Source organism: Gracilinanus agilis, chromosome 5 (genome assembly GCF_016433145.1).
Source record: "Gracilinanus agilis isolate LMUSP501 chromosome 5, AgileGrace, whole genome shotgun sequence".
In the NCBI taxonomy this organism is placed as follows: domain Eukaryota; kingdom Metazoa; phylum Chordata; class Mammalia; order Didelphimorphia; family Didelphidae; genus Gracilinanus; species Gracilinanus agilis.
Genome location: NC_058134.1, coordinates 118,125,241 through 118,141,575, shown reverse-complemented (window position 1 = coordinate 118,141,575; position 16,335 = coordinate 118,125,241). Strand labels below are relative to the sequence as shown.

The following is a 16,335-nucleotide window of genomic DNA, read 5'->3' as shown; positions in this document are numbered from 1 at the left end:
CTGGGAGTGTATGTATAATCCAGAAGTCAGCCATGCAAAAACAGAGGGAGGGGAGGGGAATGTGGCTAACATGGAAGTTTTAGGTTCACTATTTTGAATCATATTAAAAAATATTTCACACATAAATTCTCCCAAAAACCTTTTTTTGGGATTGTTGGTGGAGGAAGAAGGGAGAGGTAATTAGGATAGTAGGAAAAGGAGTTAAATAAGAAAATAAAATTTTAGAAATCTGAGTTAGTCATTGGCAATAGAGAGATGTCAATATAGGCCACCCCCAACTTTCCTAGGCCATTCAAGCTGTGATAGGGAGGAGCTGGGGAAGAGTTTTGATTTTGGGTTTTCCCTCTCCACCCCTCCCCACAGCCCTCACCCAGTGATTGAGTTCTGACAAAGACCTATTTGATTCCCTATTAACAAACACTCCCATATACTGGCTTGCTATTTACCTTCTCCTTGTAAGTCCCCAGATAACTGCATAGAGCTTTCATAGGGAAATACATTAGAAAAGCATATATTGGAAATAAAACAAAAGGGCATGAATCGATAGCTTTTCCTCAGAATTCATTACAGTGCCCTTAAAAGCAGTGTATCTTTCACAATATTTTAACATCCTCCTTCTGCTTCTGTAAGCCCCTCCAGAATTCACACGTGGAAATTACTGCACCAGAAGTGGATTTTCAGTAGCCTGCCCCAGGAAATAATAAATGTGCCTGTACAAGGAATGAGTCAGCAGGAGTTTTTATTAGTTTTGTCAGTATTTAAGATGGTGCTTGTCGGCAGGACACATTGGACACTAACTAGTGAATAAGCTGTTTATGATGGTTTCTGATTGGTAATATGACCCTATCTTGTAAAATGTACAATTCCCACCTTTGTTATCAGAAAACCTTCTGTGACCATATGAAAGAATGGAGAGTTTATAAGTTGGAGAGAGGGGGAAGTATTGTGCAGTTTTCTTTGCGAGATTGGAATTTAATTTCTTCAATTATTTCCAATGGAGCTGATTCTACCTTAATACCCAATATAACCAAATGGACAATTCCTGCTTCTAAGGTGATTTGAGAATTGGCCAATGATGGCTATTTAAGGTTAGTATGCTAGTCTGCATTGTCAGAATAATGTGTATGAGAAGCTTCCATTCAATGATTTGTTAGTTTTATCAACTTTGACTCTTATAAGGATGAATAGCTCATTGCTTTATAAATAATTAAAATCCCTAAATTTGGCACATTAGAATATAGCTAAAGGACTAATCTCTCACTGTAAGAATGATTCTTTCCATGTTCTAGCCTTAAGAAAAACTGAACAACAGCACATGAAATATAAACCTCCTAAACTTCCACCTATGAAACAGCCTCAAAGTAGATCCAAATATAGTAATTTTCCCTAAGGGCATCATTGTAGAACATAATCTCATTAAATACAATCTGGTTGTGATGCATTACATCCATGTTTGCATCTGTCTTTATGTAAAGGGAGTTAATGTTGCATGCTGGTTTGCTGGAAACGCATAAGAGGGTAAGGTAGTGAATCATCTTGCTTTAAATTCCTATGGAGGCAGGATGGTTTTTTTCACCCAGTTAGGAGAACCACTCATTAATATAGTTTGCTTCTAAGAATTTCGGTTCTCTGTTTTTAGCAGAAGTACCCTTTCTCCCCTATTCCTTCATTGTCATCCTGATTCTGTCAGTTATCTATCAACCACCAGGGTCTCTTATGGAGGAAACTTTAGTGTACTGTTGTTGCCATGAAAATAAACATTCATATATGATGTTTCCATCTCAGTGCTGCCAGGACCACCTGCCTCCTGTTGTCCCCAAAAGGCCCAACCTCTGATTTCACACTTCTGCCATTAACTTCTTCAACCTCAGCTGTCTTGTTACTACTTCTTTTCCAAAATAAGTCTAGTGACTTTGACATTTCCTGTTTTGGAAGAGCTCTTGTATCTAAAATTCTTTCTAAATTAAGAATGACTTGAGAAAGAATTTAAGGGTAGGGGGTAAAAAGGGTTTATCCTAGAGGTGCAGCGCCATGTTCCAAGAATAGGAAATAGAGAAAGTAGAAGGAATGGACAATTAAAGGTATGATTAGTATATGCATGAGGAAACTACTGTTTTATCTCTGAAATTATTCTCTTTAAATCTATTTTGAAGTTTTCTGAAAGCAAAACAGTGTTACTCTTTTGAGAAGGAATCAGAGACCTGCTATACCTGGGTAAAGAAAATTATTCAGTGTTAATTAAACATTCATTGTGGGGGGAATTGAATAGATGAAGAGCATAACTACCAAGGAAATCCTTTTCTGATTGTAGAGAAATCACTATTGAATTTTTGCATAGACTCAGACTGAGGGGACTTCATTCTTATTTTATTTTTGCTCCGAATAGTTACAGAAACTAATAGGAAAACTGTGGTTGCAAGGTAAGGTGGTTTAAAGCCTTACCTGATATTAGCAAAAATCCAGGGGCAACAATGTGGCTCAAGTGGTTTGAGAACCAGGCCCAGAGATGGGAGGTCCTAAGTTCAAATCTGATCTTAAACACTTCCTAGCTGTGTACCCTGGGCAATCATTAACCCCCACTGCCTAGTCTTACCACTCTTTTGCCTTAGAACCAATACACATTATTGATTTTAAGATGGAAGGTAAGGGTCTTTTTCTTTTTAAATAATTTCTTATTTATATATTGAAAGATCAGAGGGGGCATTCCAGAGCTTATTAGGAGTCCTGAGGAAGCAAATTAAAACTACCTCTTTGATAAGTTACAAGCAAGTTTAAAGTTTAAATCAAAGAAACTGGAAGCTTTGAGGCATATTTCCTGGTCAGCTTCTGATTCTCAGTTAGCTTTAGGATGAGTTTTCTGATTAGTCCAGGAGCAAAAAAAAAAAAAAATATCAGGAATAGATTATACAGTGATTTATGGTAGTTGAAATTTCATGTCAGAACAGTACCATACTGTACTTCAGAGTTCTTATTTACTTAAGTTCTCTTCTTATTCTGGTCTCTTATTGTTTGTTCTTAGTAAACAGTGATTTTATATATTCATTTACAACTGGGAAATAGTAGCGTACCAGTTGTTTGCACGTTTGGAGACTGTTTCTAAAAAGCAATATTCTCCCAGTGATCCTTTATAGGTGCCAATCCTAGAATACTCTGTATGGAAAGATGTATGATGGGCCTACGTAGGTTGCACCATGTTGCCAGCAATGATTTCTGCATGAGATGTGACAGAAAAGACTTTATTGTGGATGTAGGTCACTGGAAAACAACGTGGACCTGTCATATAGCAATAATGTGAGGGGAAAAAAATGGAAAGCTAGAGAGGTATATCACCATCCTCAATATACTAAAAGTTAGAATGGAAAGCCTCCACTATAATAGGTTGGTCCCCTCTTAAGGATTCATGGGAAGGCATTCACAAAAACTATACAAATAGAGAATATGGGAGAGTTACGATCAATGGTAATGAAGGGACTATTCGCATTGATATCATAGTTATTAACTAAAGTTGTGTTTGTGCATGTGTGTGTATATAATATATATAAAACAACCAGGTAACCAAAATTAAATATTGAACAAAAGTCATTTTTAACAAGGTATAATACTTTTATAGAAAAAATACTGGTTAAAAGAAAATTGCAGGTATAGTGCTTAAGAGAAAACGTAGTTTTGGTAATCCTAATCTTTAAAAATAAGTCATAATAAATAATAAATAAACGTCTTAATGTGAAAGGAACAAAGGCAAGTAGGAATGAATAAAACAGCATATATAGTGCAGGCATCGAAAACAAGAGCATCTGAGTTACAGGCTGACTTTGTGCAGAGGGACTCTCTCCTCCTTTCATATTATGAAGGAAGATGACATGTGTGGATTAATTTTTACCATTGTATATATAGCTTGGTTCTTCCTAGGGAATTTATCTCATCCCTTTATCCCAGAGCTAAATGGAAAGACCTTCAGTGAAGTTTCAGTTGATCTTCCTTGGAAATCTTGCTGATAATAAAGGACAAAATCAAAATGGCTGATAGAGAATTGATTTCCAAGATAAGTAAATGGCCAAAGAATACCTAGGCACTATGGAGGTCATTATACCCAGATAAATTACAGTCTTGGATATTGAAAGAACTGACAGTTGTAAGATTTTTGAACTGTTGTCAATGATTTATGAAAAATAATGGAGAACTAAATACTGTAGGATTGGGAAAATGTACATGTTGCACTGCTTTTTTTTTTTTTTTAACAGAAAATAATGGAATTTTCCCATTAGTAGCTTGACATTGATTCTTGGTAAAATTCCAGATCATATGATTAAAAGGATGATAAATGAATACTGAGGTAAGGAGAAGTCATGACTATAAAAAACAACAACTTGGTTTCATGAAATAGAGACAATGGGATACATATCCAAAAAATGGGTCTTTTGGGGACAGAATTACAAGATAAGTATATCAGGAAAATCCTGTGGATGTTCTTTGACCACATAAAGTTTGGATTTTAGCAAAGCAATTCCAAGATCTCTCATTTATTCTAGTCAATAAGAAGGGTTGGGACTGTATCCCAGTTTCTCCTGCTCCATTTGGAGAGGCAGCTTCCATCATGTTCCTTCCTTAATTCCTTTCCTGAGGTTTGTGAAGTGAGCACACCTCCCACCAATAGGCTAAAAGAAAAGCATTCAGGATCCTGACAATCCACTTTTTTTTTTTTTTTTTTTTTTAAAAACCCTTACCTTCCGTCTTGGAGTCAATACTGTATATTGGCTCCAAGGCAGAAGAGTGGTAAGGGTAGGCAATGGGAGTTAAGTGACTTGCCCAGGGTCACACAGATGGGAAGTGTCTGAGGCCAGATTTGAACCTAGGACCTCCCATCTCTAGGCCTGGCTCTCAATCTACTGAGCTACCCAGCTGCCCCCCCTGACAATCCACTTTTGAAAGGCTTCTGAACCTCCTGTAGCAGGTGTAGTGGTGCCAAGGAATAAATCGATAGAATGTAGGCTATTAGGCAAAGGTACATTGAAACTATAGTTAGAAGGTTTGCTAGAAAATTGAATACAAAACAAGATGGACCCAGACAGGATTTGACGCATTTTATATCTTAGTGGCATCCTCTGATAAGACATGTTAGCTGCAAGCTCCTCGAAAGCAGGGACTATTTTTGGTTTTGACTTTCATCCCCAGAGTTTAGCACAGTGTCTGGCATGTAGTTTGTATCTAACAAAGAATTCTAGACTTGACTTTAGTTTAATTTAAGAGAAAGGCCAGTGGTACAGACACCCACCCTCCTCAGGGATGGCCTTAGAGAGAAGCATTTATCTAAAGAGGAATTCGCTAAGGATTCTTTATGCTTATTTAGACCTGCAACAAACATGAGGCTTATTTCTATTCAAATATAATAGCATTTCCTTTCATCTTTCTATGCTTCAATAAGCATTTTTCTATCTGAAGACTCAATTTCAGATGTTTGGAGAATTTGTTATTTTTGTTTAAGGAAGAATAGTTGAAGAGCAGCATTGAGCCAAAGTCAGGAAGAATTTGTCCTTGTGGCCTATTGTAGCCATTCTCAGGCAGTGCATGTAGCACCTGGACATGCTTGGAATCAAGAAGGTCCTGAAGGTAATTGAGATGACTAGTTAATTCAAATCAAAGCAAGCGAGGGAAGCAAGCAAATTTAACTTCAGTGATTATGATTCCATTTGATTAAATCTCTACTTTTGATTGCATATGACAGTGAAAATTTGCTTTAAATATACCCAAGAATCAAATATAGGAAGGAATGAATAGTAGGAACAGGGAAATACAGAGATGAAATCCATATTCTAAAATCTCAATGTATTCTCAGAATGTTTACTAAGAACATTTTTAAAAGAAAAATGACAGGTGAGTTCTCTGACTTTGGAGTAGAAAGTGACATGAAAGATCTTCTATTCATAGTATTATAGATTTAGGCATGAAAAAGTTACCTAGCCTATCCCCCATCATTTTATGGGTGAGAAAACTGAAGCTCCCAGGAGTTGTTACTTGATATTTCACTTCATAGATGTGAAGTTGGAGGGCAGTAGAGGTTTTTTAGTTCACCCAAGGTCGTAGAGCCATTGAGTGACAGAGCAGGGTCTAATACTAACTTCTATTTGTATAGCATTTTCCTCAGAGTTCTGTGAAGCCTAGTTAGTATCTTATCACTATTATTTCATATATATTTCACTTATATAAATCTATATTTCATATTAATTTCATTATCACCAGTTTTCATATGATGGAACTGAAGCTCATTGAAGTTAAATGAGCTAGAAAATAAAATGGCAGAGGATAGCTAGGTGACTCAGTGGATAGAAAGGAGGTCCTGGGTTCAAATTTGACCTCAGATACTTCCTAGCTGTGTGATCTTGGGCAAGTCACTTAACTCCCATTGCCTAACTCTTACTACTCTTCTGCATTGAAACCAATACACAGTATTGATTCTAAGATTCAAGGTAAGGGTTTAAAAAAAAAAAGAAAGTAAATGTCTGAAATTAGGTTATTTGGGCACTTTTCCCTCTATATCAGGGTGCCTCTCTGTTCAAAGGAAATATTTCTTTATATCTTGGAGAGTAAACACAGGAAACTTGTTACCCTGAGACATAGTATTAGCCAGAAAAATATAATTTCAGAAAGGGTTCAATTTAGTTTAATAAACATTTATTATCCGTTTACTATGTGCAAGACACATTGTTCTTAGGGCTGGGAATACAAATACAGAAATGAAGTTGTCTTTGTCTTCAAGAAGCATGGTGGATGGCAAGGGTATTGTATTTGTGGCTAGAGGGCTCAGCTACTTTGGATCAGTTACTTCTGAATTTCAGTTTCCTCATCTGTAAAATGAGGGTTAAATGAAATGGCTTCTCGGTTTCCTTCTAGCTTTAAGCCTGTGATCCTAGCTTATGTTCTACTTCATGGTAAATCTGTAACTGTTATTAAAAAGAAAACCAGAATATTCATGGTGGATTCTTAGTGGTCCCAGTTTGTAAAGGAAGGCAAGCTCATCTGACCTTCCAGATCTGGTTTTCCCCAGACCATCCTGCATGTCTTATCTAGCCAGCTCCTCCATGGACCTTACCATTAGGCCTGACCTGTTTCTTCTCCCACCCTGTTACACCAAGTTTTTTTTTTTTTTTTTTAACCTCTTATTCTCGGAAGATACCACACTAATAATACCATTACTCTTCAAAAGGGCATGATGGTCAGTCATTACTTGTGAATACATTCAACACCCACATTCTCAGACCAAAATCTACTTCCCCAAAACACTATGAGAGAGAGAGAGAGAGAGAGAGAGAGAGAGAGAGAGAGACAGAGACAGAGACAGAGACAGAGACAGAGACAGACAGAAGGACAGAGTTTCTTTTATCTCCCTTTGTTAGACTATAAACTCCTTGAGGACTCTTTAACTTGTGTGTTAGTATTCCTAGCACCCAGCACAGTACCTTTCACATTTCAAACACTTAAGAAAAGCTTTTCTATTTATTTGTTAAACGGATAAGAAATATATAAAAAGGGACAATTAGGTAGTCCAGTGGATAGAGTGCTGGGCCTGGAGTTGAGAGGACCTGCATTCAAATTTGCCCTCAGATACTTCCTCTGTGTGACCCTGGGCAAGTGGTTTATTTAACTCCAGTTGCCTACTCTTTTTGCTCTTCTGTCTTAGAGTTGTTACTAGGACAGAAAGGAAGGGTTAAAAAAAGGAAATATATAATATATAAATATATGTAATATATGTTATATAAATATACCTATATAACATATAATATATACAAAAAAAGGAAACAATAACTAGTGTCCGTGTCCATGGTTTTGGGGCTGCTGTGCGTGCTGCCTGGGCTGTAGGAGCATGTTGGGCAGGCCGTAAGTAGCCAGAGGTGATGGCTGAGGTAGGAGTGGTGCAGGCCAGCTCTTCTCTCCCAGCTCCCTTAGGATTGTCAGAAGAGGCGCCATCCGGAGGGCCATTCCCCTTGACAAAGGCCTGAAGTGTGCTTGTGGAAATGAGCCCCACGAGGGTCGCAGCTTGTGAGATGTGAAATGGTGCAGGGGTCTGCCTTCTCCATGTTTCTCTTGCAGATGTTTCCTAACATCAGTCTCATGGAGCGGACACATCTTTTGAAACACAGATTAGAGCAGAAGTATTATAACTCATGTGGAGAGACTAACCCATTGTTACATTTTGTAGGTGGCGATATATTTTCAGCATCTTCCCCCTCAGTCTGCAGGATAAAATATTATCCGCTTGAGGTCTGAGTTAGAGATCAGACCCACAAAGCCAGTATTGATAAAACCTACTTAGTGAATTGGGCGATAACCTTATTCGGGGGCCAGTCATCGCCTTGCGTCCCATTTCTTCATTTGGCAGACAGCGAGAGCTGCCTCAGGACCTGCCACTTTCTGGCGGCCTGTTTTCTAGGTGCCACCGTAGGGAAAAGTAGGGGAAATGCTCCCGGCCCAAGTTCTCGCACAGACGAGCCCCGCTTCTTCACTCCAGAGGCTTCCTTGGCTTGGGCCCTTGATGCCAAGGAGATGCCTGTATAGAGAGAAATTCCCCCCTCAATGCAGGGTGCTAGATGGTTGCATTGTGCTTAGGATAGATTCAGGGGAAGAGAAGAGCGGAGGGGCCAAGTGCAGAGGAAGAGAAGCTACTTCGAGGAGGTGGCTCCTGGCGCCGTTCTCTGCATGATCAGGCTTACAGCCCTGCATGCTGCGTTAGAATGTTAGGGCCAGCAAGCCCCTGGGATTTCATTGGTATAGGGAACTTGGTGAAGAAACTTGCTCTCCAGTGAAATCGGGCCCCGTTGCCCCCGGCCCGGGGAGGTGAAGCGGTTTGACTGGAGCCCCATAGCTAATGTGCAAAGGCGGTACTTGTCCCCGCGTCTGTCGGGCTTCCCAGTCCCCTCTCCATCCCCCACCTTGCCGCCTCTCAGGTAGGGTCACAATCACTCACTGGAGGCCCGGGGTTAGGAGTGCTTTCTTTTAAGCACTGGTGTGATAGAGGGAAGTCATCCAGCTTTCATGAATGCTTACTGGGCGCAGGCACTATTCTAGGCACTGGGAACGCAGATAGAGAAGTTTCTGCTCTTCAGTTTATATTCTACTGGGAGAAAATAGCACTCACAAAGAAGCAGAAAAAAGCAGAAAAGCATGAAGAGGAGAAAAACTAGAAGGAAGCATTGAGTGCCAGCAGTGGGCGTGGCTAGCCGGGGCCCCGCCTTAAAGTGCAGGTTCTGAGAGCTGCCGGCCAGTCAGAGGAAAGGGCTGCAGGGGGGAAGCGTTGTTCCCAGGGGAGATGCAGTACTTGGTAGAGAAGTGTGGAGGCCGGGGCCCGCGCACACGGCCGTCCGGGGGGTATTTCTTGCATTTTCCAGCTGAGGCTGGGCATGTAGCACACTGCTAGAAGGTAGCAGAGTCAGGATTCTCATGAGGGACCCGACTCTGAAGGCCATTCTGCCCCACACTAGCATTTCATTTGGGTCTTTAACATCTTGTGAGGTAGAATATTCAATTATTTATCGTCTCCCATTTACACAAGATCCTTTGCACGTAAATATATAAAACTGGTTTTTGGCCCTTTTCTGGTTCACAGATGAGGCATCCGTGTGCTCACCTGAATTATGCTGGAGAGAAGACTAGCATTCAGGCCTCCTGTTTGCCACCAGCATTCTTTCCAGTGTGCCAGGATGAAAGTTACTCTGCTGACTGCCTCTGGGACATCCACTTATTTCCCCCCCCCCCCCCCCAGGAGTTTCTCCACTTCCATCCTCATTCTCATGCTGTACTCATTGGGATTAGATATAGTCACTGGTGAGGTGATTGGTTGTGATTAATGATGTCTCCTGTGGACGTGAAACCGATTAAAAGCAAGTCGCATTCACTCACAGGCCATGGACCTTGGTGGCTTTGCAATTTTTTTCTGACAGATTCTGCTGAAGTCCCAGTAGCATCTTAGAGAAGTTTGTTTGAAAATCTAGGGACCTGAGTTTGTTTCCCAGTTTTAGTCACTGATTTGCTGCATGATTTGAGGAAAGTCTATTGGTTTCTTTGTGAATTAATTTCATTACCTGTAACATAGGGTGTTTTATGGTATGGTGTGTTTCCCAAGTGCTATGAGTGGGGGAGTGAATGCAATGTAAATATATGAAACTATTTTAAAATGATTGGTGTTCAGATTGACCAATATGACAGTAAAGGAAAATAATAAATGTTGGAGGGGATGTGGTAAAATTGGGACACTGATGCATTGCTGGTGGAGTCGTAAATGGGTCCAGCCATTCTGGAGGGCAATTTGGAATTATGTCCAAAGGGCTATAAAAGAATGCATTGCATGTCTTTTGATCCAGTAATCTACTGGTACTAGGTCTGTATCCTAGAGATAGGAAAGGATATGCTTGTATAAAAATACTTATAGCTGCTCTCTTTGCGGTGTCAAAGAATTGGAAACTAAAGGGATGTCCTTCAGTTAGGGAATAGCTGAACAGAATGTGGTATGTGAAAGTGATGGGATACTATTGTGCTATAAGGAATGCTGAACAGGATAATTTCAGAAAGAACTGAAATGACCTACATGGAGTGATGCAAAGTGAAATAAGCATAACCAGGAGATGCAGCAATATTATGGAATGATCAAATGTGTTAGACTTTGCTACTAATAGCAAATACAATGATCCAGAACAATTCTGTGGGACTTGAAGAAGACTGCTATCCACGTCTATAGAAAGAACTGTTGGAGTGGAAATGTAGATGGAAGCATATGATTCATCACTTGTTTATTTGGGTTCATGTTTTAGAGTTTTGTTTTTATAAGATTATTCACTTATAAAAATGAATAATATGGAAACATGTATAATCCAGATTGAATTGCTTGCCAGGTCCGGGAGTGGGGAGTAAAGAAGAGAGGGAGACGATTTGGGTTATATAATTTAGGAAAGCTCTTGTGAAAATTTGTTTTTGAAATAAAAATTTTTAAAATGATTCCTATAGGGGCTAGATGGGATTTTTAATTTGAGAATGAAAACTAAAGTGTCAAAGAATAAGTTAAATTTTAATCCAAAACTTACTAGTACAGGATTATGCTGTTATAATTTAATAATATAGATTAAGGTACTTGAAGCAATAAAGGGGGAGGGCAGATATAGAGGAGTGTACTGAAAAGAGACCTCTATGCTTCTCTTTAGGAATGCCCTGTTGTAGGGCTTGAGGAGAATTTGAGAGTCCACCAATGCCAACCCTCTTCATTCAGATGATATTATACTGAAACAATTTCAGACAGATGCCAATCTATTATATTCCTGAATATCTTTAGGAAAGAAAATGGAATAGTTTTTCTGCTGGTCTAGTAATATTTAAAAACAACCACTAAATTACTTTGCAGCAATGTAAGTCTGTTTCATAGATTCTTCAACTTTTAGAGCTGGAAGGAAACTTAGAGGTCAACCAGTCTAATTTTGTCCTTTTACAGATGAGGAAAGCCCAGCCCAGAGAAGTTAGGTGACATCCCCAAAGTCACACAGCCAGTTAATGACAGCTTAGATTATGACCAAGGTCTTTTGACTTGCACTTTAATCCTTTTGAGTGTCAGATTATTCTGTCTCTCAGGAGCAATTTCCCATTTTCTGATTTGGTGCACAGATGGAAGCTGCTGATTATGTTTCCATATTGTCTTTTTTCTTTATGTAAAAAGGAAATGCACTATAAAACTAAAAAGGAAAAAAAAAACTATGAAACTCAACATACTTAAAAAAAATCTTATTTTTTTAAACCCTTACCTTCTGTCTTAGAATTTATATTAAGTATCTGTCCCAAGGCAGAAGAGCAGTAAGAAGTAGGCAAATGGCATTAAGTGACTTGCTCAGGGTCACATACCTAGGATGTGTCTGAGGCCAAATATGAACTCAGGAGCTCCTATTTCCAGACCTGGCAGTCTTTCCACTCTGCTATCTAGCTACTCCTGAATAAAAGGTGTTATCTAACCTTTTAGATGTCTAGTGACCTGTACTCCTTTTGAAGTGAAAAGTAATTGCTGAGTAATCAACATCATTGATTATAGTGAGAATATAGTAATAACAGCTGAATCAAATGTTTCATGGAATTATTAATCATTTATTTTATAATTATGTACGATTTGAGCTCAGATCAGTGTTATTGTATGTTTCTGGACTTGACATTAGAAGAAAGCTCCTTGATTTTTGGCTTTGGCTGTCCATAGGAAAGTGTGGAACCCTGAAATTAAGTTCTCAGCAGTATGTAGTAGAACTGAACTGATTTGTACCTCATGCATATCTTTGCTTTGTGACCAAGTCAGGCATATTTTTGGCTGCAACACTACATTTTTCTGGCCAGGTGACTAATTCAAGGTTTCTTATATGTTAAATTTAAGTTTAGGGGACTTTTTCTTTTTACCTTACATATTAGGCATTTTTCACAGTCTGATAAAGTACCTTTAGACCATCTATACTCTTTTTTTTTAACTAGCTATACATGTTTCTTAAAAATATCTCTTTTTCACCATTTTGCCTGTTTTTTAGTGGAAGGAAACACCTACGGATTATGTAATATGGGATACAAGCAAAAATGCTTTATGAAATGAATGATAGAGATTAAGTTTTTAGTAGATTAAGATTTTCACTCCTTCAGAATTGGAGAATCAAAGATAGATTTTTGAGAAGCTTTCTTTTTCTGTCTTAGCTCCTTTTTTGTATTCTAGATAGATTTTATTACAATATTCAAGTTAAGTATACGTACTACCTATATTCTTCAGCTTACAGATATTTCATGTATCAATATTTAGATGAACAAAGTAGTTTCTTCAATAAGAATTCTATTTTAAATATTGTTTTATAGAATATGATAATTGCTCTCCCTTATTATTGATTACTTAAGACAAGAAGATCATCTTAAGTTTCTGGAATGAGTAGTTGACATGCTCAAATTTTAGTCCTGGACAATTCAGTCTTTCCATAACACTTACAGTCTTTTTTTTGTGTGTGTGTCTACCACTTTAATAAAATTGCTCTCAGTAAAGTCACCAGAGACTTCTTATTTGCCAAATTCAGTGGTTTTATTTCCCTTAGTCTCTGTTTTCCTTGATTTCTTTACCTTCTTTTATGCTTTTGACCTTTCTCCTTTTTTTGACTCTTTTCTTGAATTCTTTGACACTCTGTAATCCTTGTTTTATATCTTTGTCTCCTCATTCTTTTTTCCTTTTGCTAGTCCCCCTCCCATGTTTCATTTCCTAAAAATAGACATTCTGTGTGTGGGGGGGGAGAGAGAGAGGGGGAAAGAGGGGGAGATATGGAGAGAGAGAGAGAGAGAGAGAGAGAGAGAAGAAAGTCAGTCAGAAAGGGGGAGAGATAGAGAGATATACAAAGAAAGACAGAGAGTGGAGAGGAGATTTATTTCCCATTGCTTCACTTGCTATCTCTATACTAAATCTCAAATTTCTATCTCTAGCTTTGTATTCCCTCCTGAAATCCATCTGTCCATCTGTATTCTCTTGTTAACATATCTCCTCAGGTATCTACCTATTTGCCTCATATTCAACATTTCTGGACCTAACCTCGCCTTTTACCGCAAGACAGCTCTTCTCTTTACATATATCTTTTGATCCTCATGACAGTCCTGTGAGGTAGATTCTAATATCATTTCCATTTTACAAATGAGGAAACTGAGGCTGAGGGAGGTTATTGCCAGAGATACTAGTTAAAATTTTCGATGGTATTTGATTATATATCTTCCTTTTTCTCTCCTAAACCAGCTCTCTGTTTAGTAAGCCACCCATCTGTCTAAAGATTAATAAAACTTTTGACTTTTTCTTTACAAAGCTCTTTTCTTCTTATTTCCATTGTGAATCTTTTTTTTTGTCCTTTATCTACTTTTGTACTGAGCTGAAAGGGTTAAGGTGCATTGTTTCCTGCAACTTCCTAAGTAGTTTATTTGCCTCTAATCTCTTTCCTTTCAATCTGTATTATTTAGCACATCTGAATAATTCCAGAAGTCTATCATATCTAATTTTTCCAGTCACTTCCTTAGCTTCTTTCCTGTTTATTTTATGGTTAGATTTATCTAACTATAATCTGAGAGAGGGTAAATTGAGGTCTCCTACTAGTATAGTGTCACTTGTCTGTTTCCTTCTGTAGCTCATTTAACCTTTCCTTCAAGAATTTGTATGCTATGCCATTTGGGGCATAAATGATTTTGATTGATATGAAATCATTATATTTGGTACCTTTTAAGCAAATGTGGTTTCCCTGATTATCTCTTTTAATTAAGTCTACTTTTGCTTTTGTTCTGTCTGAGATCCTGATTGCTACTTTTCCTTCAGGGAACATAAGTACTTAATAAGTCCTTGGTCAATTCTCTAATACCTCAATTATCTTACATATAAATATATAACTAGCCAACATATAAAGTATACTTTTAAAACTACTAGAGAAGGAAAGAAGATTTTACTATGTCTGCTTTTAGCAATCAAATCTCTTGAAAAGATAAAGCTAGAAATAGTAGTTGCACTTGAATTGAGTCACTACAGAAAAAATATTTGCTGGTGTGACATAGTTACTTGGGTAGGAATTCTCAAAATGTGTCAGAGAGGTATAAATATGAGATGAGGGCATAGGGATGTGTATCATTTCCAAAGAAATGGAAAAGACCAGGGATGACATTATTACCAAAATTCTGCCCCCCCAAACCAAACCCAACCAAGATCACAGTAGCAACTTCTAAATATTTCTAAAATATCTTTCTGAGAAAGGCTTACACATCATCCTTGATGAAGATATAAGAAGGGAGAAGACAAGAGTTTAACAAATAGTTTTCTGTAATTGATCACATCTTTAGTCACACTACTGAATCAGAAATGTCAAGAAAAGAATATCTTGCTGTTGATTATTTATTGATCTTTAAGAAAGCATTTGCTTCAGAGTAAAATATTGCCTCAGAGGAGCTTCTCAGCTAAGGTGTCCTCAATGTCTACATAAGAATTAAACAGGACACCATGACAGATGTGACTGCAGAGGTAACTTTGTTCAGCAATCCTATAAATACTGATATCAAATGAAGTTAAAATAGGAAGATATACATTCACCAAAGGATTTTGCCTGTATTTTAGGTGTCCTTTGTGAGATCCAAACAAAAAGTATTATTGGTGGGAAGGCTATATGTTTCTGTCCCATAAAGAGATACCATTTTCTTCTTCTAACAATGGCATTATATTCTTATTGTGTCATGCTTATCTTTGATTCATTACTAACAACGTTTTTTGTTTTTTTCTTATATCGTATGCAAAACCATCCATAGGATTCTAGGATCAGAGATTTAGAGGTTGAAGGGATGTGGGAGGTCTTCTGGGTTAAAGTGGGAAATATTGAGTGACCTTCAAGGTAGAGGAAGTTGTCGAGTTATCATAAAGGGAGAGCCTGGAAGTGACTCTGTGAGAGCAAAAAGTTTTTCAACTTCCAGGATTATTGTATTAGGGAGAGAAAAGGTTTAACTAGTGATTGAGAAGATGCCTGGAGATGCAGTGTCATCATGGGGAAACCAGTCTTAGTGAAGGCTAGTAGATGGAAAGAATTTGAAAGTAAAGGGTCATAGAGAATTGGAAAAATTTCCATAAATGCATAATGCACTGTGGAAATGATGTTAAACTAATGAAATAATGTTAGTAACGAAGAGGAAAAAGACAGGGGAGCATAAGAAAAGATGAGAGATGAAGAGAAGAGAATGAATAGAAGACGAAAACAGAAAAAGATCGGGAAAAAAGAAATCGCAATGAGAAGAGCAGACTAACTCCTGGTCAGGGCTTTGCTCCCTGCCGCTCTCCTCTCTTATTCTTTTCTCCTTCTTAGTATCCCTGCCCTCCCTTTTCACAAATTGACTGTGAGAGGTGACGTGATTTGCCCATTGTTAGTTATGCAGCTGTAGTGAGATGGATCTAGGAGTAGGACCTGGCTCTTCTGATTCCCCAGCCAACCGTTTCCACTATCAGGCTGCTTTGTTTCTTGGTTTGCAATAACATACCTACAGCTTCTTCACGATGTACTAGCCAGAAAGGAGCTGTCTAGATGATGCCAACATACTTCTGTGACCCACTAAGTCTGTGACCTTTTTGATGCCATTATTCTCCTCAGTGATGCTGAGACCACAATCCATCCATTCCTACAAATCCTTTGGAATTCTTGTCTGTCTTCCCAGGTCACCCTCATCTGTGCCCTCCTGCAATGTCACCATGGTAGAACTTTTTTTCCTGTGTTTTCCTATAAGGTCACCACAGGGTTTCCACCCAACAGGCTGGGTGGCAGATGGAGAAGATCTTTTTTGAGTTCTCTT

At 38.3% G+C, this 16,335-nt stretch overlaps 1 protein-coding gene across 1 annotated transcript in view; it reads left to right on the top strand.

Moving 5' to 3' along the window:
- EXOC4 (exocyst complex component 4) overlaps nt 1-16,335 on the top strand; it is an 892,087-nt gene that overhangs the window by 106,877 nt on the left and 768,875 nt on the right. The gene's annotated exons all lie outside the window — the stretch shown is intronic.